The sequence below is a fragment of the Myotis davidii genome, unplaced genomic scaffold, assembly GCF_000327345.1.
Source record: "Myotis davidii unplaced genomic scaffold, ASM32734v1 scaffold88, whole genome shotgun sequence".
NCBI lineage: Eukaryota > Metazoa > Chordata > Mammalia > Chiroptera > Vespertilionidae > Myotis > Myotis davidii.
This window is the reverse complement of record NW_006300377.1, coordinates 4,250,892-4,266,321: the sequence shown is the minus strand read 5'-3', so window position 1 is coordinate 4,266,321 and position 15,430 is coordinate 4,250,892.

The window sequence follows — 15,430 nt, the reverse complement described above, 5'->3', positions numbered from 1 at the left end:
GACAGGACCCTTCTGCCCCAACCCAGGGGTCAGCAAACAGCCCACGAGTTAAGTACAGCCTGCTGCCTGTTTGGTAAGTGAAGTTTTATTGGCACACAGCCATACCCTTTTGTTTACACATCGTTTGTGATTGATTTCACGCCACAACAGCAGAGTTGAGTCCTTGTACAAAGACTATTTGGCCCTCAAAGCTGAATATATTTAGTCTATGGTTGTGTTTTTTTTTTAACAGAAAAAGCTTGCAAACGCCTGGCCCAACCAATTAGACCTGGATTTATCTGCAGAAGCTTGTGGTCACTTCCCTCCATTGCTGCTTTGACACCCCTGTCCTATAGGCCAGCTCCCTGGACAAAGCTTCTTGTCCTCCCAGGAGAACCCATGTTATAGGAATGACCGGAGGAAACACTCTGCACAAGGAATCCTAGGACCAGCCTCATAATATGGAGACTGGAGGAAGATAGCTGGGAACTGGAAGATCCTCCAGGACCCAACGCTGGCTAACTACCACATCAGTTAGTACTCCTCATCTGCCCTAGAAGCAAGAGTGAGTCCAGTGCTCTGCCATGAGGTGCCTGGGGACACATTCTCATCTCAGCTTCTCCCCATGTGTCTTCCCACTCCCATTCCTAGTCTCTCCTACCCAACCTCTGCCTCGTGTTAAGACCCCCATTAGAAAGCCCTGGTTGGTCTTGCGAAATGACATTGTCCTCTGAGAAGAGCTTTTTGTCTAGACTCTAGACCAAGTCAGAGGCCTATAGCTTGCCTGCCACTCGGCTTAGGTGCTCTCCTGTGATGGCATTCGTAGGGTCTGGGTGGAGATGGTCGAATAATACCAGCCTGACTTTTGTAGGGCTCCATGGTAAGGGGGCAATGGGCATGCCTGTGTGGAGACTGCATCTGCTCTGCATTATGATGAATACTGACCCGGGTATCATTTCCTTCAGGTGGATTAAAACAATCCTTAAAGCTTTCTGTATTCAGAGGCAGGGGTTCACAGGACCTGGCTAGATAGGACCTGCCCCACAGACCCCAACATCTGTTACCAGCTAAATGTCACTCCCCAGTGGACCTGAGGTAGAGGTGGCTGAACAGAGAATCATCTTTCATTCGATTTGCTCGGGATTGTATCCATTCCCTCCCACCGTTTTCCTCAGTAGGGCATTGCTGTCCACAGCATTTCTACCTCAGTCAGCTTCTCCATGAAGCTCACGAGCCACTCAGAGAGACTTAACCTCTCAACTCCCCAAAATCTTCAGCGAAGCATGAAAAATTCAGTCATTTGGCTCATTCAGGCTTTCCAGATGTCTGATGTTGGGCATGAGTTGCATGCTGCTGACGGATGGCACTTTTTTACCTCCCACCCACGTGTTTGACATGGTGCAGATGTAGGCATTTGAAAGAGAAGATTGATTTGTTTTATTAATGAGAAAGTTATGAAATAACGCTGGAGAAACTTTTGACAACTCCCACATAATCCCACGGTTCTAATACAACCACCATTTCCACTTTTGCATATTTCCTTCCTGGTTGGGCTCATCTCAGACGCGTACTATGAATAGAATTGCAAACACACTTTTCCCACCATTTGGTAATCTGCTTCTTTAATTTATTATTTCACCCCACATATTCTCTCCCTGTTTTTGCATGATCTTTAAAATTATTGATCTTAATGATTTCATATTAGTTCTGTAGAGCATAGATACCACTTCCTTAGTGTAGTGATTAAAACTATGGTCTTGGAGTTAGCCTACCTCATTTGAAACCTACCAGCTATGACCCTGGAAAAATTAGCAATTTAATCTCCTTGAACCTCAGTTTCTACATCTGTAAAATGGAATCAACACTAATCACTGAGGGATGTTGACAGAGTTAAAATGAGATAATATATAAAGTATGAATCAGCATGGGCTGTATGCTGTGTAACAAACAACCCAAGTCTCTGTGGCTTGAGAAACAAAGGTTCATTTCTTCCCCATGTTCCATGGGCAGCAGAGGGTGATTGGTTGTGGGAAGGGGTTGGTGGTTGTGTGGTTCTGCTTATCCCAGTTACTTAGGAATTCAGGCTGACAGAGCAACCACATGTCAAATATTTACATCTATCTTGACAGAATTACATGCCCAACCCACCAACAAAGGGGACCAGGGGTATACTCTTAACTTGTGTCTCAGGGAGAACCAGATACATTTGATAATTTCCACAATGTATGGTTAAAATGGAATGACACATGTAAATTCCTTAGCACAGTGCCCCAGGGAGCACTCAATTAGGGTAGATGCTATCGTTGTTTTGATTATTTGTCATTCTTTGCACTTATTGGTAGTGCTTTATACAGAAAGTGTTTGCTTCTATTGAGTGGTCCCTGGGGATTATTCTCGAAAGTAGTGTTAAATGTCCGAGCTTCGGGATTGGGCACGAAAGGATTCAGATTCTGGCTCTGAAACTTACTGGATGGGGAATGAAGGTCAGAAAGTGTATGAAATTAATGAGGACTAAATCACCATTTAGGTTTTCTTACACTTTATTAAGGTATTACATATGTGTCCTTATCCCCCCCTCCTCCCTTGACATGATATCTTCCATTTGTGGTGGTTGAAGATTCCCAATGTTTATTTCTTGGCATTGCTCAGAGGTAATGAGCTTTTAATGTTTTGTACAGTGTGCCACACCCTCTACAACCGACTCTGGGTGTCTGACTGGTGTGTGATCTTGGCCTCGCTGAATTAGCATTGGCTGAATAGCCTTGAGATCTGTCAGCTGGTGATGTCACTCACAGGAGCTGAGGCAGCGTTGAAATAACTGCTGCTGTTGAGACAGCAGGGCGTGCTCACTTTCCTGGGCATATGGTGTCATGCTCTAGTTCCAGACCCAGGGTCCCGTGGCCCCAGGTTACGACCTGGGCTTCAGACTTTGAAGAAGCTGCTTAGCAATTCTGTGCCTCCTTTATTCCTCAGTAAATAGACACAGTAGCTCCTTGGCATTGAACAAGGCAGCACAAACTTGATTTCTCTTCTTTTGCACAGAGGCAAATGTCTATGGCTTTTGCTAAGCACAGTCATATTGGAAAGAGGATCTTGGTGGATTTTCTATGAAATATTTAGATTGGTGGTTGGAAACCCTCGATGTCTATCAGAGTCACCTGGAGGAACTTAGAAACACCGACATCCAGATCCCATCCTGAGGAATTCTGATGTAATGGGGCTGGAGCGTGGCCTGGCCCGTGGGAGTTTTGAAAGCTCCCTGGGGGCGTCTAATATTCAGCAAAGTTGAGAACTGTTGACTAGACCAGTGTGTCTCAAACTTGAACGTGCTACGGAATCCCCCAGAGGGCTTGCTACAACCCAAATTGTAGGGACCCACCTCCAGAGAGTCTATTTCAGGGTTTTGTAGATGAGGGGAATGGCCTAGGAATCTGCATTCCTAACACGCTCCCAGATGGTGCTGCTGCTGTTGCTGGGCCAGGGGTCACGCACAGAGGGCCACTGAGGACAATACCTTTTGTTCTCTGGGCATTTCCCTCCTGTGAGGGGCTTTCCCAGACCTGAGAACTGCGGGACTCACTCCTTTCTGGAGAGGAGATGCTGTCAGTACAGGCAGCCTGGCCCACAGCGGTTTCCTTTAAGGAGCTCACAGCCTGCTGAAGTGCTCGCGGGCTCAGCAAAGCAAGCGCGTGCCACCAGCCTTCCTGTGAACTGGAGACATCTGTCTCCCTCCTTCCATTACCTCCATTAGCACGGTTATTTGCGGCAATCCCTCTTCCTGGCTGCTCAGGATACAAAGTGCTGACTGTGAAGCCACACTTGATGTCTGGAAGTTCCAGGACTGAAAGGAGGGATGTGGCAGGCTCCCACCCAGGGGACCAGACCAACATGAGGCTGGGGGTGAAGGAGAATGTGATGCAGTGGGGACCCTGGGTGGGAGGGGGGTACAGGCAGAAGTCACTCGGGGCCAAAATATTCCCAGCTGAACTGGCCTTAAGATGCCTGAGCAATTTGAGGATCAAGGAGGTATTTATTTCTCTATTATTATCATCCAGATAAATGTAGTTTTGAGGAGGGGGAGTGGGTCAGAGGGTGGAGGGAAGGAGAGAGGAAATGGTGGAGAAAGATAGGAATAGAAAAGTAGTATTTTTAGATATTATTGAGTGCCTGGTGTGTACACTCTGTCGCATGGCAAGGCTAATTGAATCATCCCGAGTTTACAGAGGAAGAATGCTCAGCCCTGCAGACCTATTGCTTTGGCAGATAAAAGCATCTCAGAATGAGCAACGAAAGCCGTGGTCATCACTGACACTCACACAACACTGGTTCTACCAGTTGCCTCACTCACTAAGCGCCTGACCTACAGTAACTCATTTCATCTTCACATCAATCCTAAGAGGTAAGGACTATGGTTATTCCCATTGTATAGATGAGGAAACTGAGGCCCAGGATGGTTAAGTGACTTGCTCAAGGTTACACAGCTAGTAAGGATTGGAACCAGAGCTTTGGTCCCAGGGCCTATGTTCTTAGTCCTGGGGGCAGGGCCTGATTGTGAGCGATTCTGGCTCCAGTTCAGAATGTGCATTGATTTCTTTTTTTCTTCTTCTTCACTTTCCTTCCTTCCTTCCTTCCTTCCTTCCTTCCTTCCTTCCTTCCTTCCTTCCTTATTTATTTATTATTGTTTAAAGTATTACAAATAGTAGAACATTTGTCTCCTTTTCCCCCTATTGACCTCCCCACTGCCCGAACATGCTATCACTCCCCTAGTGTCTGTGTCCATTGGTTATGCTTATATGCATGCATACAAGTCATTTGGTTGATCTCTCCCCCGCCCTAACCCTCCCCTGTCTCCCTGCTGAAGTTTGACAGTCTGTTCAATGCTTCTTTGGCTCTGTAACTATTTTTGTTCATCAGTTTATGAGGTTCATTATCTTCCACAAATGAGTGAGATCGTGTGGTGTTTATCTTTCTCTGGCTGGCTTATTTCACATAATGCTCTCCAGTTCCATCCATGCTGTTGCAAATGGTAAGAATTCCTTCTTTTTTACAGCAGTGTAGTATTTCATTGTGTAGATGTACTACAATTTTTTAATCCACTCATCTGCTGATGGGCACTTAGGCTGTTTCCAGATCTTAGCTATTGTAAATTGCGCTGCTATGAACATAGGGGTGCACATATTCTTTCTGATTGGTTGATGGTTTCCTTTTACTGTGCAAAAGCTTTTAATTTTGATGTAGTCCCATTTGTTTATTTTCTCCTTAGTTTCCATTGCCCTAGGACAGTGATGCAAACCTTTTGAGCTCGCCTGTCAGCATTTTGAAAAAACCTAACTTAACTCTGGTGCTGTGTCACATATATAAATATTTTATATTTGCAACCATAGTAAAACAAAGACTTATATTTTTGATATTTATTTTATATATTTAAATGCCATTTAACAAAGAAAAATCAACCAAAAAAATGAGTTCACATGTCACCTCTGACATGCGTGTCATAGGTTCGCCATCACTGCCCTAGGAGCTGTTCAGTAAAGATATTGCTATGACATATGTCTGATATTTTGCTGCCTGTGGATTCCTTTAAGATTTTTATGGTTTCCCATCTTACGTTTAAGTGCTTTATCCATTTTGAATTTATTTTTGTGTATGGTGTAAATTGGTGTTCTAGTCTCAATTTTTTGCAAGTATCTGTCCAATTTTCCTAACACCATTTATTGAAGAGATTGTCTTGACTCCATTGTATGCTCTTGCCTCCTTTGTCAAATATTAATTGAACGTAATGGCTTTGGTTGATCTCTGGGTTCTCTGTTCTGTTCCATTAGTCTATATGTCTGCTCTTGTGCCAGTACCAGGCAGTTTTGAGAACAGTGGCTTTGTAACACAGCTTGATAGCTGGTATTGTGATCTCTCCAACATTGTTCTTCTTTCTCAAGAATGCTGCAGCTATTTGGGGTCTTTTTTTATTCCAGATGAATTTTTGGAGAATTTGTTCAAGGTCTTTGAAATATGCCTTAAGGATTCTTGCTTTGTCATTGATGTTTGCCATTTAATTATGATATGTCATGGTGTCAGTCTTTTTGGGTTCATCTTGCTTGGGACTCTATGTGCTTCTTGAACTTATGTGGCTTTTTTCTTCCCAATGTCAGGGAAGTTTTCTGTTATTATTTCTTCAAACAGGTTTTCTATTCATTGCTCCGCTTCCTCTTTCTGGCACCCCTATTATGTGGATGTTGTTTCATTTCGTGTTGTCCCAAAGCTCTCTTAGGCTCTTCTCCTGCTTTTTTTTTTCCAGTTGCTGCTGTGTTTGTGTGTTTTTTTTCTACCTTATCTTCTAGTTCACTGATGCAGTCCTCAGCTTCTACTAGTCTACTGTTGAAGCCTTCTATTGTGCTCTTCATTGTAGCTATGTCATTCCTCTTTTCTTGATTCCTTCTCATGTTGGTGACATTCTCATTCAGCTCCTTATTATTCTCATTGAGTTGTGTGTATTTGTCTTCCAGACATTTAATCATCCTTATAACCATTACTCTGAATTATTTCTCTGTCCAGTTACTTGCCTCCATTTCATTTAATTCCTTTTCTGGTGATTCCTTTTTCTTTCCTTTGGAGATTATTTTTTGTCTCCCCATTTTTTTTTTGCGGTATTGTTTTAATTGTTTTTATGTCTTAGATCCAACTGCTTTGCTACCCAGATTCTTTTGGGGGTTGTGCTATGTAGTTGATGATTTTGGGAATCCAGTGCACCCAGGGGTGCAGTCTCACAGATCCTGTGGGCTTGGTGATCTAGTGGAGCCCCTCACTTGAGCTATTTAGATTCTCTTGATGTAGTTGGGTTTTGAATGTTGGTTTCTCATTCGTGGATGAAGTCTTGCCACAGATTGTCAGGCATGGTGACTCACCCCTGGTTTCATTGTGCAAGCTGTTGTAGATATGATCATGGTTCCAGCTCTTGTGAAAAGGCTTGTCTGAGGTCTCACTGGTATGGATTCACTGTGATTTCCCAGAGTCCATGGCCTGGGAATAAGGTGTCTCAGGGCCTGAGGCTCAGGAACTATGACTTTGGCCAGTGTGTGACTCTTGATGGGGTAGCATCACTCTGCAACTCACTACGAGGGTCCCAGAGTCTGTGACAGTGGGGGGCAGCTGTCCCGTAGTCTGAAGTTGAGGCAGTGGGACTCTGGCCCAAATGATTTCCCTCTGTGAATTGCAAGAGGGTCCAGGAGCCAGCAGCTGGGAGTCTCAGTGTATATGGCAGAAGCCATGTGACCTTGTCTGGGGAGGTGAGTCCTGAGTAACTCACCAAGGTGTCCAGAAGCAGGCAGCCAGGAGGGGAAGTCGTGGATCCTGGTGAGGGGGCCGTGTGCTCTTGGTTGGGGAGTCATGTGCATAGTGGCAGCTCACAGAGGGGCCCAGGAGCTTCCTGCTGGGGCAGTGGGCTCAAGGGACCTGTGTGCTGGAGTGGTGTGACTATGGAGACTGGATGCTGATATCTGGGGAGGTGTAAGATCCAGTTTCTGCTGCATGAGCCCTGTGCCCTTGGTTGAGTGTGCTTGTGCCTTGCAGTGGTTCACAGAGACACCTGGAAGCTGCCTGCTGAGGTGGCAGGCTGGCGGGGAGCAGAGGGGTGGGCGCAAGCTTAAGCAGTGCAACCACAGCGCCTGAGGTTGGCAGCCAGGGCAGGGGAAGTCTGAGTGTTTGCTACAGGGGCCGTGTGCCTTGGTTGGATGTGTGAGCACCCAGTGGCAGCTCCCAGAGACCCCAGGAAGCCGCCTGTTGGGGCTGGGAATTAGGGGGGCCCTGCATGCACTGGTTTGTCGTGACTGTGGTGTCTAGAGGTTGGCAGCTGGAGTGGGGGAAGTGTTATTTACTGGTGCAGGAGCCATGCAACCTTGGAGGTGGACATCCAAGGTCTGCAAGTCTGCAGGCTAGGCAGCAGGACTTTGGCTGATGCGGCTGCAGGGCCCCAGGAAGTGTCCAAGGCCAGTCTGGGAGATGGTGATGATGAGTTCCTAGAGGAAACTACTCTCTCCTTCAAGATGGCGTGGGGTCCATGCCTGCAGCAGTGGCAGGGGCTTCCTGTCCAGAAGAGCCTTGTCTGCCAGCCCCTGATTCTCTTGCAGGATCTAACTGTCCCTCACTCACTCACACCCCTCCCCCCCCACACATGTCCACACACTCCCCTTTCACCCGCTCACTCACTCACACACTCTTCCTCACCTCCGTCCTGCCAGCTGCCATCTTTCCATCTCTCCTGCATTGATTTCTTTTGACATCAGTGGTTAGATTCTGAAGGCTGAGACCAGGGGCGTGGCTCCTTCCTGGCCCAACCATGATTAGCTCAGTGTGTAGCCTGAATCTCACTCCTTCCTAGGTTTTTTTTTTTTTTACTTTTCCTGAGCATTCCTCATGCACAGTGGTGCCTGGTCTGCCTTCAGCAGGGGAGCAGATCCTTGGTGCAAGTGAGCAGTAAGCTACCTTCATTGCCTTCCCTTTCTGTGTGCAGCTCTCCCCCCTCTGCATGCCTTTATGGTGTCCAAAGCCCCATCATTCTCCCTCACTCACTCCTTTCCAAATCAGCTTCTCCTCAGTCTTTCAGGTACCTCCTAACACCCTTAAATAAATCCAATGGGTGCATCACTAGGGACAGAAAACAGTACATTCACCACCACCCCCCAAACTTCCAAACACCTTAAGCACATACCAAATCTCCCTTTCATCTATCAGGTTCATTTTCCCTTCTCCCATCCTCTAGTCATCACTCTTTTCTATTGGAGGATACAGCAGAAGGAAATTGGACCAGGAGTTGGTCAAGCCATGTCCAGCTCTGACACTTATTAACCATGAATAATGGTTGACAAATCCCACAGTATTGTTCGTGGTTATGAGCAATGAGTATGGCATCAGACAGACCTGGGTTCAAATCCTGACTCTGTATTTTTGGACTTTAAAAAGGTGACTGAATCTCTTTGTTTCTCCAGTCCCCGGTCCATAAAATGGGACAATAATTCTGATCTTTAGAGTTACAGGGTGAAGCACATAGGGGCATGCCTGTGAAGTGCTCAGTATAGCACCTGGCATAGAGCAAATGCTTTCTGTTAATGGAAATTATGATAGCTGTTATTAAGATTATTCCCCTCCTTGGCCTCAGTTTCCTCAGGGTTGGCCTACTTGATTTCCCAGGGTACTCCCAGCTCCAACATCCTCTGACTCATTGGCTTTCTTCTTGTTTCAGGTTTTTATTAGATTCCTATGACTGACTCATCTTTCTCCTTCTCTCTCCCTTATCACCACCTTCCATAAAAAATGAACCCTCCTCCCCTTGGTACCCAGGCCATTGTCCCTTTATCTCTGCCCAGGTGTGGGGAGTGGAGAGGGAGAGTAGAATAACCCAAGCCTGCCAGCCCCTGCGCGCCAGGAATGCTTTGAGTCAGATTCAGTTGGATTTATAAGGCATCTGAGGAGTAGGTAGTTGATATGAATAACCATTACATTGGGGAGGGCTTTTTCTTCTCCCTCTGACTGATGACAGCTAAATTACTGCTAAATATAGGCCTTGAATTTGCATGAATCTGCAGCTTGCCACAGGCAGGCTGGGGGTTTTATTGACATTCGAGGCACTGAGGCAGGCAGGCACCTGCTCCGACACACCTCTTCCAGAGGAAGCACAGAGTCGGACAGAGCGCCCCCCCTAGCTTCCTCTTCCAGGCAGACCCTCTATTTTCCAAGCCTCCAGGTCTGTTGCTTCCAAGGGAAGAGCCCAGCCTTTGGGTTTGAACCCAAATCTTCCATCTAGCTGTGTGATCCTGAGCAAATTACTTAACCAGCCTGTTTCCTCATTGTTACAGTGGGTCAATAACAGCATAGACTGGCTAATCATTCTTTCACAGGAAGAGAAATTTGGAATTAGGCTGTTCTAAGTTTCTATCTTGCATTACCAGCATGTTTGCTTGTCTATCCTTAGGTTATTGTTTCAAAATCCCAAGATGGCAGCTCCAGGCATTAATATCCATCACCGTCAAATTCAAGGTGAAAAGAAGGAGGCAGCCTTCCTTGTCACCTCCCTTTTTTTTCAAGGAGCATAATCTTACATAGAAGCACCCAGGAGATGTGCCTGTGTTAGTTCATGGAAATAATAATAATGATGATGACAATAACAGTAGTAACATTTCTGGAGTACTTACTACATGACAGACATCTCTCTAAATACTTACAGTGGGGGTTCACTTACTCAGTATTCACAACAATAGCAAGAAATTGGGGCTATTTCTAAGGGACACAGAGGTAAAAACAACACCACCAACAAACAAACAAACAAACAAAACCAAAAATCTTGCCCAAAGCTACTCAGCAGGTAATTGTCAGAGATGAAATTCGAACCCAGGGAGTTTATCTCTAGAGCTTAGACTCCCTTTAACTGGAGTTTAAATGAAGGTCATGTTCACTTGTTCAGCCTAAACTGAGGCCCTGGGGCTGGAGAAGGGACCTACCTTCCCAAGCACATTAAATGTGCCAAATACAGAGACTAAATTGGGATTCTATAAACTAAGGAAGAAGGGGGAATGGCTTGGGGTTGAAAACAGAGGGGTGTGCCCCACAATCTACCAGTTATTAGAGAGTTAAAGGACAAAATGACCCTGTCCTAGTCTGCTCAGGATGTCATATAGACTGGGTGGCTTTAAACAACAAATATTTGTTGCTCACAGTTCTGAAGGCAGGGAGATCCAAAGTCAAGGTGCCAGCAATGTAGCCTCTTCTCTTGGCTGATAGGCAGCCACAGTCTCTCTGTGTGCTCATACGACCTCTTCTTTGTGTGCTTGTGGAGAGAGAGCAAGCTCTCCAGTGTCTCTTCTTATAAGGACACTAATCCCGTCGTGAGGGCCTCACCCTCATGACCTCATCTAACTCCAATTACCTCTCAAAGGCCCCATCTTCAAATACCATCACATTGGGTTTAGGGCTTCAACATATGACTTTGGGAGGGGACATTCTTCAGTCCATGGTAGCCTGTAGTGGTTTTTCAAAAGTAGGTGTCCAGTAAATGAGAGTTCCCCTCTCCTCCTCCTCTACTTATTGGTTCAATTAGTTATTTTGAACATGCAATATGAGATTAACCTTAAGATACTACAGTTTGATTGGGGAGGAAAAACAAGAAACAGTTAAGTCATGGTTCATGATGGCATTTGTTTAAGGGACAAATGCCTGGGCTTGCTCAGAGCTAGGCCAGATGTAGCAGTGGGCCCAACTTCTCCTGTCAACCGTGGTGGCCAGTCTGCTGAACTTCCAGCTCTATCCTAGGCTGGGACACGCTGGAGCAGACCTCGGTTAACCTAGAGACAGATTTTTGGACATCCTGGGCTAGGCCGTTTTGGGATAGAAAATCTTAGCTGGCAGAACCAGTTTTGGAGAATGATCATTTTCTGTGGCTGGGGAAAGCTGGACTAAATGTGGAAGAAGCTCAGGCTTAAAGCTTGCAATATAATCAGGAGATATTTATGGAGGGATCATAGCGAGGTGGAGACAAAGTGGACGGCATCAGGTCCAGCCAGCTTGCTGGAGTCCAGGGTCTCAGCTGGCTGAGCTGTGGTGGGCTGATACCCAAGTGAGGATTACACAGAGCAATAGTGCTACTGTGAAGTTTGGAAAAAATATTACCAAAGGAGTATCGGCATGAAGTATCCGTGGCATGGAGGTGCCAGTTGCCATGAGGGGGAAAGCAGGATGGAGGTGGAACTATGGGTGTGCCAGTCACCTGGAGCTAATGTTGTCAGGGGGAGAAAACCAGAAAGATGACCGACCAGAAGTTGGGTGCAGATCCTTGCCAATGAGGAGTGTGGTTATGTGGTTATTGAAATGTCAGAGCATGAAAGGCTATGAGGAAAGATGGCCCTGTGGCATCACTGAAGGAGCTAGGTCAGGACAAGTGACAAGGGAGCAGGGTGCCCCGTAGGCAGAATCCAGATTGACTGGGTCTGAATCCCAGCTCTACCATTTCTAACTCGTGTCCTTGGATAATCACTAAAACACTCCAAATCTCAGCTTTTTTTTTTTTTTTAACTGTGTGGCTCAAAAGACAATTATGATTGTTGAAGAGTATAGGAGGTGTGTGTGCAAAGTGGCCAGAGTGTCTGGCACACAATAGGAGAGAGATTGTGGGCTCTGTCTTTTTTAAATGAATGGAAGTTTGTATAGAAAAGGGCTGTCTCTGTCCTATGGGCCTCCTTGACAATGAGAACAGCTGCCCCAGGCTTTCATCATGAAAGACCGGGGCTGGGAACAACGTCACCCTTGGAGAAGTGCTTTGAACCTCTTCTTGATGAAAGATGAATCAATGGTCAGCTTCATTTCAGCAGCAGGTCCTCTAATCCCAACTTTTCATCTAGTTTTCTGCCTTGGCTGGAACCCCCTCTATTCTCTAGGGTTGACCCTGAGAGGGTTGCTTTGAGGCCCTGGCACCATAACCTGGACTGACCCTGGAGCCTGGATTCTAGTGGCATTTCTGAAGGTTGTTGGCAGCACTCGCCCATTCAGTCTCTGCCCTTCTGGGCATCCTTGGTCAGCCCTAATCTCCCACAGAGCCCAAGAGCCCTAATCTCCCACAGAGCCCAGTAAAAGAGATTTTGTCCAGGAAAGAGCAGTGGGTTAGAAATAATCTTGGCTGCTCTTTGCAGAGCAAAAGCAAGGAAATCCCTGTGGGAACTTGGGGTAGCTGCCCAGTGCTTTCCTGACCAGACCTCTTGGCTATGTTGGACTTTTCTACCCTCTCCCCCATCTAATCCTTCAAGGGACTGGTCTGGGACTGATGTTTCTCTGCTTTCTGCCTGGGTCTTCTTCATCTCACCCATCCCAAATAAGCCTACTTTGGTTTTTCTCCCAAAATTCAAAGAAAAGACCTCCTCGGAATCTCATTCTCCCTCAGGCCCTGCCCTGCACTTCAGAAACATCTTTCCCTGCTCATCTGGCCAGACACATTCATTCCTCTTGGACTGATGGAGCAGGTCTGCCCTGGCCTCTCAGAGTGTGGATTCTGTAACCGTGGCTGCTTTCCCTCGATGCTGGTCCAGTCCACAGGTGCCCTGTATTCATGCTAGCTCCATCTCCTTTTCCCTGGATGTGTCTGCCATCTTCCCAGTATGGCTGGCAGGCAGCCGGTGCCTACCAGTTGTGTGGGCATGGGAGCTAATAGGTCAGAAGCAGGATTTTAGGACATCATCTCTCATTCCCCTGTGGACTTCAAATTTGGATATAAAATATTGTGTAGGTGAGCATGTCCAAAGCTTCTTTCGAGTCGTGCATGAATCACCAAAAAGCTACAGTTCAGTGGGGGACAGCCCTTCTCAACATCCCTCTACCACAATACACCTTTAGTGTAGGTGAGCATGTCCAAAGCTTCTTTCGAGTGGTGCATGAATCACCAAAAAGCTACAGTTCAGTAGCTACAGTTCAGGCCCTTCCCAACATCCCTCTACCACAATACACCTTTGTGGTCAAAGGTAAGACTGTGTCTTGTTCATCTTTATAGCAATTGTTTCTAGCACAGTGTCTGACACCATAGTAGGTGCTCATTAAATATTCATTGGGTTAATAAATGATCAATGAGTGAATGGACTACAATGTGAAGCATCCTGAATCTACTAGGGAAGGAAGGAACTCCCTCTTCAAAGCCTCTGTAGATGAACATGCAACTCTGCTCAGACACTTTCAGAGATGAGGAGCTCCCTTTCTCATAAACAACTCATTACATTGCTTTTTTTTTTCATTATAGAGCTCAGCCTGGTCCCACTTTGGCCTGGGAGGCTACCCAGGATTTACCCCACTTCTTGGGCCTTTCAAAAGAGCACTCTCATCAGAGGTGCAGGCATCATCTTCTAAACATCTGCCAATGCTGACGACATTTGCTGTACCTGGCCAGGCCCCTCTCAAGACAAGTGGAGGGGGAGTCCCCACCCTTTGGGAGGTGTCAGCCTCAGATGGATCACCCATGTAATTCTCTTGACACAACAAAGAGGGTAGGAACAACAGAGCGTTTTAGAGCTCCTATAAACTGATCACCTTCATTTACAGACAAAAACTGATGTCCAGGGAGGGGAAATGCTGCCCTGTGGGTCAAGCATCGGGAACCAGAACCCAGCTCCCTTGGCTCCCAGCCCTGTACTCCTCCTCTGCGCTCTGCAGCCTCCTTCCTGCAGTTCCTGGAGCAACACATGGGGGTGACCAAAGTTCTGTACCTCTTCACCTGTCTAAATCTCTGCTCCCCTTGGATTGTCGCATTTTCCTGGGTTTCCTTCTTCTTTCTAGCTTGGCTTCTTCTTTCTGGCTTTTCTAAAGCTTAGGAATCCTGAGGGTTTATCCTAAAACCCCTGAGAATATCCTCTGAACAATCAACTTCAGATGCAGTTTCGGGTAGTGTTCAAGACACGGCTTCTGGAGCCTGATTGTCTGGTGTTCAGTCCTGGTTCTGTCACTTCCGAGCTGTGTGATCTTGGGCAAATTACTTAACTTGTCTGTGTCTCGGCTTCTTCATCTACGGTATAAATTAGTAACTAATATATAGGGCTGTTAGAAGCTTAAATGGGGGTGAAGTGTTTTGCTCAGTGCTGGGTAGGTGTTAGCTGTTATGAGTGCTGACCCCCGCCCTGATCTCCCTGCACTCACTGCATCTAGCTCGCCTATACCAAGGTGACCGACTGCTATAGTGACCTCAGCCAGGAAACCTCTGTGCCACAAGCAATGTTCCCTGGCATGGGGGCTGGGGGAGGCTCTGCAAGGCCTCCCATCTCTGAAGAAACCTGGGGTCCATTGGTGCTTCTAACAAACCCATCTGAGAAGGCTCTTCTGCTGGGCAGTGTGCACAGTGGTCAGAGTCAAAATGGGCTCTGGGCTTGGCTGCTTGGGTTCATGTTTCAGCCCCACCACTTCCCAGACATCAGACTCTGAGCAGGTTCCTTTGCTTCTCTCTGACTCAGTTTCCTTAGCAATAAATGGGAGGGGATGATGATACCCACCTCTGAGCATTGTGTGAGAATTAAATAACGCAGGTGAAGGACGTCTGATGTTGAACAGCATATCATTGTTAGAGTGATATTAGTGAATACTTATTAAGCAGTTAGTGTGTGTCAGGCATCATCTTAAGTGCTTTTAGCTATATTGATTCATTTCATTTTCACTACAACCCTATGAAAGCGATATGAGTTTTATCATAGCCAGTGGAGAATCCAAGGTATGAAGAAATTAAGCAACTTGCTTGGGACTGAGGTTTATAGCCAGTTGCTCTGGCTTCGATGCTCATATATTAAGTTACCACAGGAAATCATGGGGTTGTCACACATGAGAACCGTAGCTGCAGAACTTTCTGATTGGTACTGTAGTTTGTGATGTCTCTCGAGCAGACGTGAGGCTGCCTGGAGCCACCTTTCTCCAGAAAACCTGAGCCGACATTGAGGATTCAGATGGC